This window comes from Sipha flava, unplaced genomic scaffold (assembly GCF_003268045.1).
Source record: "Sipha flava isolate LNK unplaced genomic scaffold, YSA_version1 3_pilon_pilon, whole genome shotgun sequence".
Taxonomy (NCBI): Eukaryota; Metazoa; Arthropoda; class Insecta; order Hemiptera; family Aphididae; genus Sipha; species Sipha flava.
In genome coordinates, this window is record NW_020273108.1 from 3,143,751 (window position 1) to 3,157,135 (window position 13,385).

A 13,385-nucleotide genomic window follows, 5' to 3' on the forward strand; every position below is an offset into this window, starting at 1 on the left:
TTAAGATTTTTAATATTCTAGTAAAGATTTGATTTTTGATAAAATTTTTTTTAATATTGTACAATACAAAATATATATGTTTGAATTTATAATTATAGTTACGTAGTATATTGTATATTGTATTTTTTCCTCCGAAAGAGGTTATACAATAGAATAAATCCCGTGTCACTACAAATGGATACAATTTATTTAAAACCATAATATTATGATTTATTTATTTACTAGAACTCGACTAAAATTATTATCATCAAAACTTATACTTTAAAAATTAGATAGGTAATATCATTGAGATTGGTATTTTTTTTTTTTATTGGTTTACGGTCATTGAGACCATACCGCCAAACAAATTTCTCTCCATCTATCTCTATCTTCTGCCGCTACTCTCCATGGTATCTCTGATTCAATGCTTCCCGCGTCCCTTTGTACACAGTTTTCCAACGCAAGCGTGGTCTTCCTAGTGGTCTCTTACCGACCGGGTTATCTTCGATTGTTGTTCTGACTATGGATCCCACTCTCCGCCATGCAACTCTCCGCCACTCTTCTGCCCAGGTCAATCCTTTTCTTGATTTCATTCGCGATGTTCGGTCTCTGGAACAGCTCCTCGAGTTCTTTATTTTATCATTGAGATTGATTGCAATAGTTTATCTTTTCTGTAACAATAATTATCATTAAAGATAGTTTAAGCACAAAAATATTTTAAATTATGGATTTTGTCACAGTTCAAAACAAAATATTATGTCAAAAAAGAAATATAAGTAATAATATATAATATAAAATATAAGTGACAAAAAACAATAGTATAAATAATACCTGTAATATAAAAATTAAGAAAGATATTTCATCTAATTTACCGTTTTTTTGCTTAACCCCAATTTGTTTTTTAAAACAAATCTTGTCTGCGATGATTCAATTAATTTATGAATACAAAAAATAAATGCTGGAATTAACCTGTTCAACAGTTTTCCACCGGAAATATTATTACCACACACAAAATTGAATACATTTTATTTAATACAATAATTTTTTTTTAGAAGTATGGCATATTAATACTATATAATGGATCAATCATTTAGATATTTTAATTATTAATTTACTCAAATGAGCCAATAACTAAATTAGTTTTTAATAATTACAGTAAATATATTTAAATATTTAACAATAACTGTTGTAAACATAGTTTTAAAACTAATTATAAATGTATTTTTATACAATTTCAATTATTTAATTAAATATACCTAATTCATAGATTTACTGTTTGTATAATTCGCTACTCAAATAACTAAATATGTTTAAAATAAACAAACATGATTTATTCTTAATACAGAAAAAAATTGAACAAATAAAATATTTAATTTATAGAAACTTTGTTGTGCAGAATTAAACTGTAAATTACAGAAATGAAAACAAACCTTATAATGAAAGTATATTTTTAGCAGTGATCAGTTAAGGGCAAATGTTAGTGGCGGCGCTAGGAATTTTTTTCAGGGCACGCCAAAAGAATGCCATATATATTAGGGTTGGCAGGAAAAACTTTTTTTTTTATTTGCTACGTTAAAAAAATCGTATATACATCGTTATTTTTCGACATTTTGATTAATAATGTTTTTTGAATAAAAAGAAAACGGAATAAAAGATTAGAAGATAATTATAGAAGAGTACGAAGAAAATTCGTAAATTGATGATAACAAATTTCAAAATACATAATAATTAATATTTTTGTGTAATATAATATTTTCTTGTACTATGTTGTTTTTTTCTCTGTGATTCGATATATTATTAACATACAATTTATAAACTATCGGTCACGACGAAATCAAAAATAATGCTAAGATAAGTAATTTTTATCCTAGGGCACAATTTTTCATGCGAGAAAAATCGATTTACAAGAAAACTAATTATTTATTTTTTGGCCACTTATGTTTTTTTCAAATGTAATGTATATCAATGAATAGTTTAGATTTGTTGTGTACATTTAAAATAATTTAATACATATTTAAAATTTTTTTTTTTGTGCATTGTTGCTAATGATGTCATATCCTTTATCTTCTCAGTACAATTCAAAACAAAAGCAAAATGTTATTTTAAAGAAAATGTGACTTCGTAAGTGGTTGTACAAAGTAAAAAATTTACTTATTTATTTCCATCGCATTTTATTTTAAATGTATTATCATTTCTCTGGGTGGGTTTATCTGGTTTCCCGTTAAATTTTAACTCCGAGGGAACGTTTTATTGTTTCACAAACAAATGGGTTTTTTTCTAGTGCCTATGGGCTAATAATTATTCGTAGAATATTTTTTATTACAAATTTTACGGGCTGTGTTATGTCTTCTTCCATGAATAATGTTTTTCGCCCGAAAGCACTAGATTCTCTATTATTTGTTGGTATTCCCATTTGAATCGTAAAACAAAAACTTTTTTTTATTCATCCGATTTGTGTCGAGGTATACTTACCACCAGTGTTGTGGATTGTCTAGATGATTTATCTAAATGAAAGCTTTTATCTTTTGATCTTATATAGATAAAAATAATTTGAAGTATCTTTTTATCCGTCTTTTTTGAATAAAATGATCACCTGAGATAAAATTATTATATATAGATAAGTTTTTGATAACCTATATACAACACTGCTTACTACAACTACCACGAACATAAGCTACAACGGAATTCAAACGACCACTTCGTTCATTTGTTATATTTAACCGGTGTCCTAACCGATATTGCGAAAAAATAAAATTAATAGAAACATGAAATATTAATTGTCAATAATATCACAAACATGAATAGTACAAATAGTTAATTACTGATAATGCTAATGTTACAAGACCGCGGTCTGGGTTAAACCGAGTTGATAGGTATGTGTTTTAATGGGTATCGGTAAAAATGGTATTTATCCATCCTCAGTTATATACGATAGACCTTACGCTCAACAAAATTATTATCAAAAATATAGGTATTAATTACTTTTTCAGTGGTTTCAAAATTCACCGAAAGTTATCACAAATGCGTTGTGGCCGTAAAATAGACGCAATCAACGTAGCTGTTTGACTTAATGTTTAATAATCATTACAAAAATATAACTCGTAAAAAAAATTTATTTTCACAAACGAAAGAAATAAGAACGTGCATTAGTAATATTCCATTACGTTACATATGGGGCTCCCGGCCAACACAAAAAAAAAAAAATTATTCACTCAAAATGGAACAACATGGAGAAATATTTCGTGCATTGAATATTATTATTATCTAACTTGGAAATTAATATTATGTTTCACTCTACTGTGGGATGTGATAATATGCACCAGAACTGTATATACTAGTGTATACATTTATTTTCGGAGTATTTATCAATGATTGTTTTTACTCCGTTCGATTTTATTTACAGCCGTAAAAACCCTTATGAGGTATGAGTATTATAACTCTCTACAGTGGCGTCCACACGTTTTCCATGTTACCAGTGCAGTTATAATTATAGGGCCCCAAATTTATTTTGGTTTACATCCATACGACCATATTCGTTTGATTGAATTAATTTTTTCTCTAAATACATTTTTAAATGCATGTTTACCATAAATAAATTTAAAAATATTGCATATACCTGTACAACATTTTGTGGTTTTTGTTTTTGGGGAAGCCCCCTTCAAAGACCCCCTATTTCCACCCATGCATATAAAATCTATACTTATAAAGGGCATCAAATATCTAAAAAATAGCTTAGGGCCTTATTAAGTCTAAATCCAACCCCTAAGTTAATCGGCACTTTGGTAAAAAAAAGTCGCTGAGTCAGCAATTTAATAAGAGCATGCCGACTGCCCTACTAGAAAAAACTGAAATGCCACTGGTTTTAATGTTTTATAATTATTTTATTATTTGTATAAATGTACTATATATTTATGTGAAATAGTTTTAAATTATAATATTCGTATGTATATTTGTTTTCAATAAACCACAGAAAATTTACTTATTTCGATTTTGTTTAAAATGTTCAAATGTTCAAATGTATTGTCAGTACTATAATTAGAGATGAGCAAACCAAGACCAAGACTACCATAGTCTTGGTCTTGTTTTTGCAGACTCATTCTAGGTCTTGCAGAACCATTATAGTCTTAGTCTTGCACTTCAAGTCTTGGTTTTGCTGCAAAAATCTTGCATTATTTACAATTAAAAAACAAAATGATTTCCCTATCTAGGCTAGGAGCTTGTAGAATTTGATGATTGTTTATTATCTTCAAGATATAACTTAACTCGTACAAAATACAAATATATATATATATAAATAATATATACAAAATATGTTATATGATTCAAATTGCTAGAAATCTGATTTTTACTACTGGTAATTTCAAAAAAGTCACTAAATTTACTGTTAGATACACAGTATCAATACACATTTTAATAAATATTATAATAATTGTTTAATCGTTACTGCCGCAAACACTGAAGTATATGAGCCACTAATATCACGACAATCGACACAATAAACAATTTTACCCTATTCACGAATAGAACACTATATAGAATATAGTACCAACTATAATATAATCCTGTTATTAGTATAAAATTCAATGAAGAGATTTATTTATGAACCTAAATAAATATTACTATTAATATTCCTTATAGCCATCGCCTGTATCGGTGATTTTGGTGTTATTATTATATGTTTTTATACTCACATATCAACATTTGTGTTATACTTGGCACCTTAAAATAATTTCATTACGTTTCTGTAATTGCTATTTGTTATAAAACTACTATGTGAATATCATATCCAATTATTTCTTATCTTTTTTTTTTAATAATTCAATAATTTGTTATTTTCCCGAACATGTTTTATGTCAAATTTAATATTACATTTTTATTATATTCTTAATAAATTGTTTTTATTTAACCCACATTAAATGTGTTTTTTTGAGAACATTTTTTTTTTTAATTGCAATAAAAATTGTAGGATTGCAAGACTCTTGCAGAGTCGGTCTTGCAGACTCAGTCTTGGTTTCGGTCTTGCAGAGCCATTGTAGTCTTGGCCTTCATCTTACAGCAAGACCAAGACCAACTTTGCTTATCACTAACTATAATATTTAAAAATGTCTGTTTGTTTTGTATTTTGTATTAATTATTACGATTTTAATTTTAAAGTGTTGTTTTGCAATGAAATAATCATTCAAAGCAAACAAAATTTATCAAAATGCCATTTAGTTCATTTAAAGACAATATTTTATTTATGAACCTATTGTGTTCGACTAAACATTTTTTTTGATTCGCGTGAAAAGCATCACTGACCACAGTACCGATATCAAATATTTTTTTATATATTTCCTAGGGCTTTGTAGTACAGTACAGTACAACTTTAATATATTATGATTAAATTTGAAGAGTTAGTGTTATAATCATCGGTGTACGCTAACATGTATTTTAAAGTCTGCCTATAATACTTTTAGATCCTGTATATACAAAATATGTAGGTATATTTATTAAATTACAATTTATCAATAATTAAACAACCATAACATTATTTTTTTATTTAATATTGCGGTATATTAGTCTCAATGGTTATGTTTTTCTAATCTTGTATATTTCTCACAGATAATTTCAATTATGTATGGTTTGGACTTTTGTAGTTAATTGTAAATGTTGTATTATCATAATAAGATTTTGCACGAAAATTTAGAAAATTTAATTTAATTTTTTTTTTATTATGAAACATCATTTACTCGTATTTTTACTATATATTTTAGAATATCTAAATTACATTTAATTTAAAAATCATCAGTTAAAATTTGAGCCCTATACTCTTAGACTTTAGGGCTATATAAAAATATGAGGGCTTCATTTACAACATACCGGGAAATGCCCAGGCACACCCGGCACCCACTACGTGTATAAATATACTATGGTTATAGCGGTACGTTAGGTAGATATATTATATATATATTACATGATGTACCTACATAAAACTTATTTTTCCCATATTTTTCCAACAAATTTTTAACATCAACTATTTATTATTAACAATTATATATATATATATATATATATTTCTACCCATGTCTGACCAGTTTGGGCTTGTGTTATTGATATTCACAGTAAATATCAAATTCCATTTAATTTTATTGCCGTAAACATAAGATTATTTTATACATTATACATCCATCTGAAGTTATATATGGTTACGTGCTACCAGTATCACGTTTTTTCTACTACAAATGTGGTTTGAACACATTTTATTTTTATTTTTGGTTCATATTAATAAATGCTTTTAGATTCGAATAGACACGAGTTTGAATAGTTATGAAATAAATAAATAAATCACAATTCTATTTATGGTTTATTAATATATATTCTGAATAACATAAGTTTTTACGCCAGTTAATGAGTGATTTGAGTTAGAACTTTTATTCTATATTATGTATAATTGTAAAAATTTTATAAAAAGGTAAATTATTGCTATTATTTTCAAACATCATTCATTTTCATACAAAAAATGTTTTTACGATAGCCATCAGTCCAGATGTGAAGTGAGCCGAATACTTCATAGGTATAACTGTTTATGTACCTACTAAATTAATGTACTATTCCACCCCCGTTTGCCATACAAATGTTTTCGATAATTTATCGAAATCTAATGACGGATTTTTGCGGTGACAATCTAACCCGAACAAATTTGTTTCTTTATCGACTGTAAACGTGCATTTCTTCCACTAAATAAAAAAATAAAATCACTTTATTAATATATAAATATACAGGTGTGGTGAGATGTGTCCTTCTTCAGGCTATTTTTGATTTTAGTACGTATTGTCATATTTTTAAATGTATGTATTTTTATCAAATACATTATACAGAAACATAATTAGTGTAAAAGTCCATAAATGTTATAAAATTAATTTGAATTGTATGAGTTAAGAATTAAGAAAAAAAAAAGATATTTTAAATAAAATATTCTTGTCCTGCCTCTCAGGGGAAAGTTCAAGGTTGCTTATATATTATGTATACTTAAAGAGTAATTCATTTTTCTACTTCTTGTGGAATCCGACCGGTCCTTCGCCCGTTTCTATATGCAAAATGTAACACTACGTAAGGATCTAATAAAACCGGTGTTCCCATGGATCGACGAAATTACATGCATATACAATGTATAGCTATAATATAGCCGACGGGGCCACAAGATAACTATAAAAAATCAGCCTGATATTAGTAACCGTTTACGATCAACAAAAATCAATCTCAACGCGTTTATTATTGACCCAGTGATGTATTATAATGGAGAGTTGTCGGTGATGCCGTGGAGCGAACTAAGACAACACTGCCATTATTGTCGTATTATCTAAATATCTATTAAATATGCGACGTCCATGTATAATATGGTTATGCTAATGTTGCCTCTATTCATGGACGCGCGTATTATATGTATGCATAAATTATAATTATAATAGTAAGTAGGTTGTTAATATTAATGGGCACATGTGTGTAACATCACCAAATGCATAGTTTCAAAAAAATACCAAAAGGTAATAATGTTCTTCGATCAAATAAGGCTTATAAATCAGTGGTGCGCAATTTTTTTTTTAACCCAAAATCCTTATATTTATTTATTTTCATGAGACAACAATCTATATATAAGTATTTATATAACCTTGTAATTTGGTATTAGATTATTGGCAACCCTCTACTAAAATCTCACAATTACCAGATCGTGCAACACTGCTACGAACAGTGATCTACGTTTATTCAACAAGAAAACACAAGTAATTTTAACGTTTTTTATTTTTATATTATTTCCACTTATAGAATTGATTAAATATAGATATGCGGTATAAGCGCTATTATTAATTCCATCATACCCATTGACATGCGAGCTGTCTATATTGTTTATTTAATTGATACTAATAGCTATAGATAACTAAAACCATAGACGTGCTCAGACCTCTTTTTTTGAGGTGTACAAGAGGCAGCCACAGCCTATTCTCCCACTGAAATGATCAGAGTATTATATTTAAATGTGTAAATAAACAATAACATAGTTATATACTTCAATGAAAAAAACAAAATAAATTTGATAAATAATCATAGCTGATCATAATACAATTCTGAGTTAGTTAAGTTGCGTTAGTTGGAATCATCAATGATATTTTTCGAATTTAAATGTATAGCTATTTCTTGCTTTGTAGTTAAAAGTATTGCGCTATTTAAGGTCTTTAAATAGGTACCATAAATTATACTTCACTGAAAATGATTAAAAATGAAACAAAATATTCTAAGAAAACCTGCTATACCTAATTAAATGTTCAATAGATTTTTTCAGTAATTTAAATACTTTTAAATTTGATAGAATAAAAAATAAAAAATAAATTATTAATTAAATTTATTTAATTAATTTATTATGTACTTGACGTAAAGGCGGGCTTACAAGAGACGTGAGCCACGATCGTATTTTACGATCTTGTGAGTTGTGACTCACGAGCGTGGTTTCAAAAAGCATCGCAAAAATCGTAAAGGTTTTCGCAACGTGCACGCAATTATCATTCAGTAAGATGGGATCATTAAGGCGCGTTCTCATGAGTCAAGTTTATTTAACCGATTGTAGTCGATCAACAAAAATCGAGTAAAATCTGTTGTGAAAAACTTTGTTTCGATAAATTTGATCAACTAATTAGTCGATCCAAAAAGTTTGACCCAGTCAAACTTTATCGGTTAAGTAATGAGTTGTCTTTAAATTTGTTTGAAGTTGAAACTTTTCTTGACACGCGGGTATATAAACTTACACTACAGTTGATACAAATTGAACTTCAATTCGTTTTCAACCAGCCATTCATGCATGTATTTCGTTGTTTGTATTTGTTAAATTTAAGAAATTTAAATGAATTGTGTTTATTTTTAAATTTGTAATTATAAAAATAAGCCTCGAGTGATCTGGTGTGATACTTAAATTCTAAGAACTTTTTCATGATTATCTTTGGAACTATTGTCTAGATAGTCAGGGGTGGGCAACTGGCGGCCAAGTTTCGCGGTCATCGATGCTAAGGCCTGTCAAATGAATGCGTCCACGCCAGTGGCGTAACTGGGAGCTCGCAGACCCCGCGTTGCGAGGGGGGGGCACGGTAATTTGGGGACATTGGTTAAAGTATATTTAATTCTCATGAAAAAAAAAAATTGAATAATTGCTTTTTTTCAAATTAAATTAGTGTTTATAATAATGTTTATAATAATCTATTATGCGAAATATGTTCAGACCAGAGCGCTAATGAAATGGAAGATGCAATAATGAAGTTTTTTAAAGTAAACAATATACAAAAAATAAATGTACAGGTCAAGGATATGACGGGACAAGCGTAATGAGTGACATATACAATGGCTTGCAAAAACAAATTTGTGAAAGAAAACCGATTACTTTTTAGGTTCATTGTGCCGCATAGAATTTAAATTTAGTACTGAAAGATGCAGTTTTTGTTCAATTTTATACATTTTTTAGTTTAAGTATAAAAAGGTGGGATCTTCTTTTAAATATAAATTTAATAAAAATAAAATTTGAAGCAATCACGATTGCAGAAAAATGTGGCATAAATACATCGTTTTCGAAAAAAGGAACAATCAAACAATTATTTTGACGAACTTTGTACTGACCAGCAATTAACTGATCCCGAAAATAATTTTAAAATCAATGTATTTTACACAAATATAGAAATTACAATTTCATAACTTCGTACACATTTTATTGGTATGAATAATATAGTGAATATGTTTAAATTTATTTTTTCCAAAAATTTAGCATTATACTCAGATACAGAACTGACCCATTTTGCTAAAATTATAATAGAACTGTATTCAAATGATTTGTCTATATCATTTGTATAGGAAATACTTTTATTCAGAAGGGAGCTATTTAAAAATATAAAATAATTTTTTAGCGTCAAAGAATTAGTTGAATTATTGACTGTTCAAAATACATGTTACCAAGTGTTCCGGAAGTAGTCAACGTTTTAAAACTATTTCTTTTTATACTAGTAACATCAGATACAGCAGAACGTTTTTTCTCGAAATTAAAACTAATTAAGAGTTATTTAAGAAGTACTATGGCATCACAACGTTTATCAGATTTAAGTGTATTGAGTATTGAAAACGAGAGAATACGCAGTTTAGACATAAACATATTAGTTGATAAGTTTACCCACAAAAATTCTAGAAGATCGCAAAATTGTGAGTAAAATAATTCATTTTTTTTTTCTTTCATGTGGCATAGGTTTAATGGTATGAAACAATACAAAACAAAACTAAACTAAACTAAACTAAAACAAAACTAAATAATTCAGTAAAATTTAGTTATTTATACATTAAGTAATGATTGTGTAATAATAAATAAATATTGTTATTTTTTATCACATCATAACAAAATTTTAATTAAGATAAGTGATTTACCTACATCAGATTATTGTTTTAAACTAATATACCTACCAAAACAATATTTTAGAGGCCCATTTTTTATTTTTGCGGGGGGGGCCTAAATTTTTTTATTACGCCACTGGCCCACGCTCTCGCACCCGCCCGACCAGTTACTCACCGACACCTCAGCCGCTACCGCCGCCACCATCGACCATTGACGACCATGAATGCAACACCTGACGTGAGGTTTAAGACGAAATGTTAGCATTACTCTCAATGACAAAACACAATATCCATGTCAAATAGTTGTTGTGGCGAGTAGTTGAATAAATGAACTTGGTGACATTGTACAATAATTTACGAATTATAATTAAGGCTCGGATTTATATATATTTATATTACCAAAATATGTTGTGAAAAACTCAAAATATGAATTTTACTAACATGATTTATTTATTAAGAGGACGCTATACTAAAAGTGAAACGTATGCAACGGCCAAGAGAATGCGCTATTAAGTGTTTTCACGATCCGCAAGCACATACAATTTTATAATATAACCATATGACGTATAACAGGGGTCTCCAAACTACAGCCCGTGGGTCAAATACAACCCGTGAACTAGTTTTAGCTAGCCCGTGGTCCGCATAGGACGCGTAGGTAAATATAGATATATAAATGGGCATGACCGTTTTCGATCAAAAACGTACCCTTCCCTTTTCGGACGATTCACTTTTCGACCAAATTTAAAATAGGTCGATTTCCTTTTCGACCAAAACAAAAATTTATATAATAAATTGAAAATAATAAAATAATTATGTACAATTTTCGTCAATAATTATTAAAATATTAATATAAAAGACAACGATATTTTGTATCTAGTTTTGATCTCTTATCGCAATGAAAATTGTTTGCATTTTTTTTTTTGAAAAATCCGAATTTTAATTTTAAAAATTTTAGGACTTCGCTCGTTACGCCTGCCAGATCCACTCACCAACTCGAGTGGTACTGCGTAGCATTTTTCAGAAGTATGGGGCTTTGCAGCAAGGGGAATTATAGTCGAAACCTAACCTAGTTTTTATACAAACCTTGATACTGTTACAAATGGGATTATGCTTTGTATGTGAACCTCGCTACGTGAGTAAAACCCTGAATCATCATTAATATATTATAGTAGTTCCCATCATAATTAAACATTGTGCATCGTTATTTTATTATTTTAAATTTATTATATAAATTTTTGTTTTGGTCGAAAAGGGAATCGGCCGAAAAGGGAAGTGTACAATTTTGGTCGAAAACGTACTCGCCCATATAAATATTAGTAAATATAAGACATATTAGTAAAAGCGTTTAGGTAAAAACTTATCGAATTTGAAACACAAATTTCAAAAAATTATTTTACTAATTTTTTTAATTGCGGTACATATAATAAAGAATGTAAATTACAATTCCCAATCGACTTCGTTCAAAAAATAATTTCTGAACTTAAAATTCAATTTAAACAACTTTTTTCTGACCTTAATGTAAAATCTGAAGACATAATAAATATTTTTCAAAATCCGTTTGGTTGTGATATTAAGAAGTTATCTCCTACCTTTCAAATGAAAATGATTGATTTACAATGTAATGATGCACTGAAAATGAAGCATCGCTAAGAGACTACGAGTAGTTGATTTTTATAAATTTCTACCAGACAACCAAATTTAAAATAATTTGCTATTGATTATATATCTGTATTTGCTAAAATTTATTTGTGCGATTAAACTTTTTCCAAAATTAAGTACATCAAATCAAAATATAGATCACCATGACGGACAAATATTTGGAGACAATTTCGAAAATTGGAACTAGTGACATACAACCTCAATTCGATAAAATATTGACAGAAAAACATCAATTTCTTAATTCTCATTAATAAAAAAAATTATTTTAAACATTTATATATATTATATTATATTTACCATTTATTTTTATTTAAGTATATTGTAAAATAATTTTATAAAAAAATTTAAAGTAAACATATTTATTTACCTATATTTTCATAAAATTATAAATTATGTGTTAATACTTTTTTGGCCCACTAAGAGCATTTGTTTTTTTTTTGTGGCCCTTGAATAAAAAAGTTTGGAAACCCTTGACGTATATGAACACAGATTACAAATACGCACAACGCATTACAGTATAACTGCTCGTCGCAGTGTTTATTATCGCATTTATACTTTATAAAATTAGTTTTTACAATGATATTACGATAAGATATCTGGTATTTTTGCCGATAAAATTATGTCAAGAAATAAATATATCTATATATCGAATAATTGATATTGCAAATTATATGAAATTTCACGCAGGTAGTCGTTAATCGATCGATTTTCATAATCGTCATCAATGTTGAATTGCAGAATCTTTGTATTTTTTTTTTTTGTTGATGATTTGATGACAGCAATAAACTGTTTAACTTTTAGATGGTTTAAGTTTTCTTCTTTTTTTCAGTGAATCAATAATAATCCAAACAGAAAGATGACAACAACTTATAATAAAATTGAACAAAAACAATTATGTCAACCCTTGACCGAATTGTTAATTCATGGAATATCATACTTTAATAATGCATAACAATTCCATACATTTATGGAAAATAAAAGGGCTTCTCTCACTCTCCGGCAGAGTCTTCTAATCCACGTGTCTTCAAAATAGTTGATTAAATCTGATAGACTCTTTTTATTTTCGTAATCGGCTGAAGTTTTTGTGTAATTATCTGGTATTTTGAGTTCGGTTACTAATTTTGGATCAAGGGGAGCTAATCTTTCTATTTTTCTAACTCGTTGAATTGTTCGTTTTATTCCTGTTGTACTCGGAAATTGTCCAGCTATATTGGAAGTGATCTAAAATAATAAACTAAAAATAAATATTTGAAAATTTCTTATTATGTTAACTATATATCTGTGATGTCAGTGTTCCTAATACAGAATGGGTACTAAGTTGAGTAGTTTTTGCAATATTGAAGATCTGAAAT